Below are 7,136 nucleotides of genomic sequence, written 5' to 3'. Positions count from 1 at the left end.
TAATTGCCACTTACAGACCGCGCACGTATTCTTTGATTTATTTATTTCAAGGCCTGGAAATTTAATTATCTATCAGCTATTTAAAGGTCGATCAATTCCACCCCAGAAAAATGTTGATTTGAACCAATAGAGAAAAAATGAAACCAACATAACACTGAAACTTTTGTCAAAATCGAATTTGATATTATAGTAGACCGGCCAAAACGATTTTTTATATTTTGGACGGCAAAATTTGTTAATGCTTACTAATGCTTGGCATCCCAGCTAATAATCTTGCAAAAATACCCAGGAATAGCATACGGCCGGATGCCAAGCGCAATTTTGCGTGAAAGTGTCATTTTTAGCGTAAAATCTGAAAGAATGTCGAAAATCACGCATTTTGATATTTTGACGGATTATCATCATATTCTTGATTATCTTTGATATGAAATTATTTTTATTTGGAGTTTCAAATTATAAGTCTCATAAACATGCATTTCAAATTTGAATATTACACACACATATATAGCACAGTGAAACATAAAACCGCGATTTCCTCGAAATAAAAGTTTGTGAAAGCTATCAATAGTTTGAAGTTTTTTACGCAACTTAATTTCTTCGATTTCAATTCGTTTATCCATCGAATGTATAGTAAATATCCTAATGCCACAAATATTAAAAGAATTTTCAAGTAAGATGGAAGATATCTCATTTTATGTTATCCGAAAGGAGACAATGTGCATTTTACCAGGTGCGCATTTTGAAAGAAAAATTGAAAATACCGTACATTATGTACATAATTACATGTATGTACATACTAAAGCGAGTATTTAATTACAAAGTATAAGTACATACTAAAGCGAGTTTTTAATTGGATAGCACAATTTGTCAATTCTTTGCATCCCAGCTAAAAGTCTTGCGGAAATACTGAGGAATAACGTACGGGCGGATGCCAAGTGCACTTTTGCGTGAAAGTATCATTTTTAGCGTAAAATCTGAAAGACTGTCGAAAATCACGCATTTTGACCTTTTGAAGGGATTTGTAAGAAATTTTGACTGCCTTTGATATGCGATCATTTATATTTGGAGTTTCAAATTATAAGTCTACTAAATATGCATTTTAATTTGGAATAGTACACACACATATATGGCAATATGACATTAAAAAAATCGTGATTTACTCAAAATAAAAGTTTGTGAACATTATCAATAGTTCATTTTTTTTTACAACTTAAATTCTTCGATTTAAATTGGTTCATCTATTGAATATCGATCGTTTCTAATGTCACAAATATTAAAAGAGTTTTCAAATAAGATGGAAGATCTATTTTCCGAAAGGGGACATGCAAAATTTATCGGGGAGGGGGGGGGGTGGCATTTTTAATGTAAAATTGAAGATTTCGTACATTATAAACATAATTACGTGAATAAGTACATACTTAAAACGAGTTACAAAATTTATGGCCGCAACTGCCTCTGCGCCCCCCCCCCCCCCTCCCCGCTGCCTAAGGTCATGTGTAGTGTCCGGAAGGTTTACACGGAGCTGAAAGTATCCCGTTTTCAAGATAATATACCCAAAGTATTCTGCTCGCGATTCGAGTGTATATTTTATTTTGGTTTAGCGAGATAGGCACCCTACACGGGATTACAAAAAGATGCCAAATAAATTTTCGACTCGATCTTCGCACTGGCATTAATTAATGAGATAAACAACTTGCTATCTGCATGTTAAAAAAAAACATGCTTGAAGTGTCAACTTCTTAGAAAATTTGAAAAATTTAGCTCGCCGTTCGCGCTCACATTGTTTAGTTAAATACGCATCCAGTCCATTATCAAATATGTGCACACTGTATGTCCAATTGTTAGCTCTTATAGTCTCTCCAAATTTTAGCTCGCGCTTTTGCGCTAACGTTTTTGTTAAGTAAGATATTCATCTTTTTCTACATTAAAAACATGTTTAAAATCATTCGTTTAATTCGAAATTTCCAGCTCACGCTTCGCGCTCGCATCATATCCTATAATTTAATACTGATTAATGTTTATGATTTGACGATTTTTATTTTACCTCATTTGCTAAGAAAGGCAGCATGAATGCTTCTAACCAAGCAACCAGAGGACCGATGGCTTAAGGTACTCTCCAAGGGACCTAAAATGAGGATTAAAATGCCTTACTACCATTACTAGTAAGGCATTTAAATGCCTTACTGGGCACTAGCGCACCAAGTGGGAATCGGACCGAGGCGACCGGAATCCGAAACCCCCTCACTACCGATTGAGCTATCGCGCCTTAGAATGTTTCGTTTCTAATAAAAAAAAAAGCCAGCTCGGCTTGTACTGGCTTTTTTTAAAAAGCAGATACATAACATTTTTAATTCAAAACGTCATCAAAATGTTCAGTTTACGGATTGGAATATAAAAATCAGATTGCGTTTCGCGCTCGCATCAGTAGCCTATATATTATTAAAAAAATATGTATTAAATGCTCCGTTTTCATGTCAGAATATTAAAAATTTCTGAAATTTGTAACATTACAATTAGATACGAATCATGTTCATGATTACATTTACGAATTGTGTAACTTTTTAACTTTCAGCTCTAATTTTCATGGCATATACAAAAACTGCTTGCGCTTCGCGCTCGCATTATTCAAATAGGCCTTGTCAGATACTTAATCGTACATTGTGAGAATAAAGCTAATATGTACTAAATAATAAATACTTGATAAATGAATCTATTTTGGTACCCCCTGCAAAATACCAAGCCCCTCCCCCTGCTCCTCTGCTGACAAAATCCTAGCTACGCTGCTGTTGAGCGAGCTGACTGACCAAGTCTTTTAAACAAAAGCCTTAATTTAGGGAAGAATTTGTGTTTATTAAGAAAAAATGTTTTAAATTACAATATTTACATTCAATTTAGGTCATAATAAATAAATAAATATATATATAGATATATCAATAAATAAAAGAATGAATAAATAAATAAATGACCCCCTCCCCAACAAGCTTTCTATTATTTTGCTTCTGTTGTTTTATGCTTTTTCTTGAATTTTTTTGGGGGCAAGTTTCCCCCTCCCCCTCACTTCCATGCATCTTCCATCTAAAGGCTTACGTCAGTGTCCGTAGCTCATTCTCCCAATTTTAGAATGTAGAAGGCACTGTTTCATGCAACTACGGTCTCTTTAATCAGTTAATTGAACAGTTCATTAGACCAGAAATTTAAATAGATCGGTCAACAACCATTTGCATGAGCTAAGAGTTTTCATCTGTGGAGAATGATGTTTGAAATACCAAAAGAGTAGGTTCTTAAAGTTCACATTTTAATTCTTAAAGCTCATTTCATCACATGTATTGCCATGTTGGGAAATGCAGTCGTATGACCATTATGACAAACAAATCTAAAGGCTAATGACCAGCGTCCAGCGCAGATATTGTAATATATAGATGGTCGTACAAGTGCATTTCCCAAAATGGCATTGGCAATACATACATGTACATCCAGGGCTGCTCAGGGTCGGGCTGTCCGGCCCCCGTCTTAGACTACGATATATAATAGCATGGACCTATGATAATAGCAAACGCGAAAATTGTCATGAAGTAAAATGAACTGAATGAAAATTATAACTTGCAATGCAAAAGACCAAATAACATTTATTATTCATACAGTGTATTTCCACACAACAATTATAGCAGCAGAACATTGGAAACAACTTAAACTAATCATTATTCACAAAAGCGCCATTAATGTGATAATAAAATAATAAACTCATCGACCCTAAATGACGAATGAACTTGATCATGTGACCTGAAATTTGTACAGAATGATCGATGATACTTTAATACCCTTATGTTCAAGTTTAATCATGAACTGGATCAATAAAATTTAAAAGTTATGACATTTCAAAAAGATACCCCCGTATGGCCGAAGTTCAGTTACTCTAAATGACCTTTGACCTTAATCATGTGATCTAAAACTTTTGCAAGACGATCAGTAATACCTGAATACTCTTATAAGTGTCATTATTTTTTTTCTATACGTTCAAACTTATAATGAAATTTCAAAAAAGTAACCTTGGTTAAGATTTCAAGGTTGATATGACGCTGTTAATTGAAATTGCCGTCGCCTCCGCCGGAAAAGTGGCCCCTTAAGTCCTGCTCTGCTATGCAGGCGAGACAAAAATAAGGTATTGCCGTGGCCGCGACCATATTTTTTTTAGACTTTGATAATCCAATAACTGAAGTAAAATGTAGATTGAAAGAGTAGTTTAAAAAATGCTAATTCAAACGTTTTATTCATACATGTATATTTTCTATGTTTTGGGATATAGATATTCCTTTTTAAAGAAATTTCTAAAGTTCATAATGTAAATACTCGACAAAGTGCTCATCATGATTTAGTTATAGGTAAATGCCGTACTGATTATTATACAACTGCTTTATATTATGATGGCTGCGTTCTATGGAATAGTCTCCCATTCAATACCATTCCCCTTTCAGGACTGATGCTATAAACTATCATCTCTTTTTTGATATATTACTTTATATAATACTGTTATCACTTTATACGTCTGTATTTTAACAATATCATATGGACTGATGATTGTATAATTATGTATTATCACCATTGATTGTTTTTAATTGTATATAATTGTATTGTTTGTTATCCAGGGCCTCATGGAAGATCAACTTTTGTTGAATGAGCTACCCTGGTGAAATATGAATAAATAAATAAATAAATAAATAAAATTCCTATAAAATTAATGTTACCATGGTGACAGCAAATTAAATATCAGACCTATTTATGAATATCGCCACAGGTAGATTTACGTTCAGCACCAATTCATTCGCGGAAATAGCAAGAAGATCGAACTCTACAAAAGTAAACATAATCCTTTATAATATCATGACGAGTATCACACTGATTGATATTAGTAGGCCTATATAATTTATGTGCAGGGGCCGCGGGGGGGGGGGGGCTGGGGGGCTTCAGCCCCTCCCCCCCCCCACTTTTTTCAAAAATCGTGTACAAAAACGTAAAAATTACCATATGATTGTGATTTTTTGCATGGTCAGCCCCTACTTTTGGCTCAGCCCCCCCCCCCCCCACTTTGAAAACCGTTCTGCAGCCCCTGATGTGCAATATATAGATGTAACATTGTGCGCTGTTTTTTTTTCAGAAATGCGCATCCGATAAATGTACATTGTTATCTTTCGCATATATAACATAAAATGATATATCTTGCATCTTATTTCAATTTTTTTCACTATATGTGAAAAAATAATAGACGAAATTGAGACGCGGAACACAAATATACCATTGATAGTTTTCACAAACTTTTATTTTGAGTAAATCACGATTTTATATTTCATAGTGCCATATATGTGTGTGTAATATTCCAAAGTTAAATGCATATTTAGTTGACTTATAATTTGAAACTCCAAATATAAATGATCGCATATCAAAGGGAATCAAAATTTCTTACAAATTCCTTCAAAATTCCTTCAAAAGGTCAAAATGCGTGATTTTCGACAGTCTTTCAGATTTTACGCTAAAAATGATACTTTCACGCAAAAGTGCACCTGGCATCCGTCCGTACGTTATTCCTCAGTATTTACGCAAGACTTTTAGCTGGGATGCAAAGAATTGACAAATTGTGCTATCCAATTAAAAACTCGCTTTAGTATGTACTTATACATGTAATTAAATACTCGCTTTAGTATGTACTTATACATGTAATTATGTACACACGGCTGTTTCACTCCCATAGGCTATGTACAAAATAAGCCCTTTCAAGTACGCGCGCACGAAATCCGCGCGCGCTGCCCAGCCAGCTGATATGCAATTTCAACTTTTACACTACTCGACGATCAACTGTAAGACTTTCATTCGACATGTGTTAGAAAGCTACATTTTTGGAGGTTTTCCTTACCTTTTAAGGTTATTCCTTTCCATCGTCATATGGTATCTCCAAAATATCACGAGAAATCACATTCCAAATTTCGAAAATCCTTTTCATTTTGATGATATTCACATAAATCCTGAAAGTTCCACTCTTATTAGAGACATTTTCAGTGCAATCGCGAATGAGCCTGGCCCCTGGGACTTGCAGAGAACGTCCATTTCAGGCTCAATATCTTGAAAACCACTCGTCCGATTTTGGTGTTCTCAACGTCTCAAAAGATATAATGTCTTGTTAAATAACATATCCGATTGGCATCACAAACCCATCACTAGTTTTCTTTTAATTCTACTTTTGCTACCCAGTACTTCTAATGCACGTCAAATTCCATATACGGTCTTTGACGTTGCCAAGTTTCTTCTGGAAACTTATAACACGATCATTGTTTCATTTTAAGATTTGTAAGGTGTATATTTCATGAATAAAGTAACAAATTCAAATAAAAATAAGTTTGTTAGATATTTTAGATTTTTTTGTTAAGTTTTGTCCAAAAAAAATAATACGATATGTTGAATTTACTTTATATAGATTTGAATCCTTGAAATTTATAATTCCAAATTGGCAATCGATCTTTCCCCGCAAAATACGATTTACGATTTATTTGTAAACAAAACTATCTGGACGTCATCGATCACACTTTGAATGGGGAAATGGGTCTAGATCTAACGTTAGGTCCAAGACCGGACCAAACACAGCGAGACCACGTAGACAAATGTATTTGTTTTCGAGGAAAATTCTACATGAATTATTCCATTGCTCTTCTCATAATTAAGATTTGAGAGAAATATTGCAACTAAAACGATTCACATTCGTTTGACAGCATTTTGTGATCCTTTTCAGACTTGATCATGGGGAGAGCCTATTTTAGAATGGGAGATCGAGTCGACGATACCAAGTACCACGGATCATGATCGATCATGGAAAATAATTGTTGCCTCTAGCTAGCTGTCATATCATATAAGGTGTGAGAGTACCGGGTATATTTGCCTATTTTTTCATTTGCATAAATTGCTTAAGTTGGCGGTCCTCTAAAAAAATAGGCAAACTCTCATTCAAAAAAAATATATGTATAACTTGTTACAGTACGTAGCTTACGTAGGAATATTTAAGGGGGGGGGGTCAAGCTGAATGAAATGTTGATGACCCCCCCCCCCAAAAAAAAAAATGATAAAAAAAGGGTCCAAAAAATTTTGTGTTTTTT

This window comes from Lytechinus pictus, chromosome 14, assembly GCF_037042905.1.
Source record: "Lytechinus pictus isolate F3 Inbred chromosome 14, Lp3.0, whole genome shotgun sequence".
NCBI lineage: Eukaryota > Metazoa > Echinodermata > Echinoidea > Temnopleuroida > Toxopneustidae > Lytechinus > Lytechinus pictus.
Note: the sequence above shows the minus strand (reverse complement) of the source record.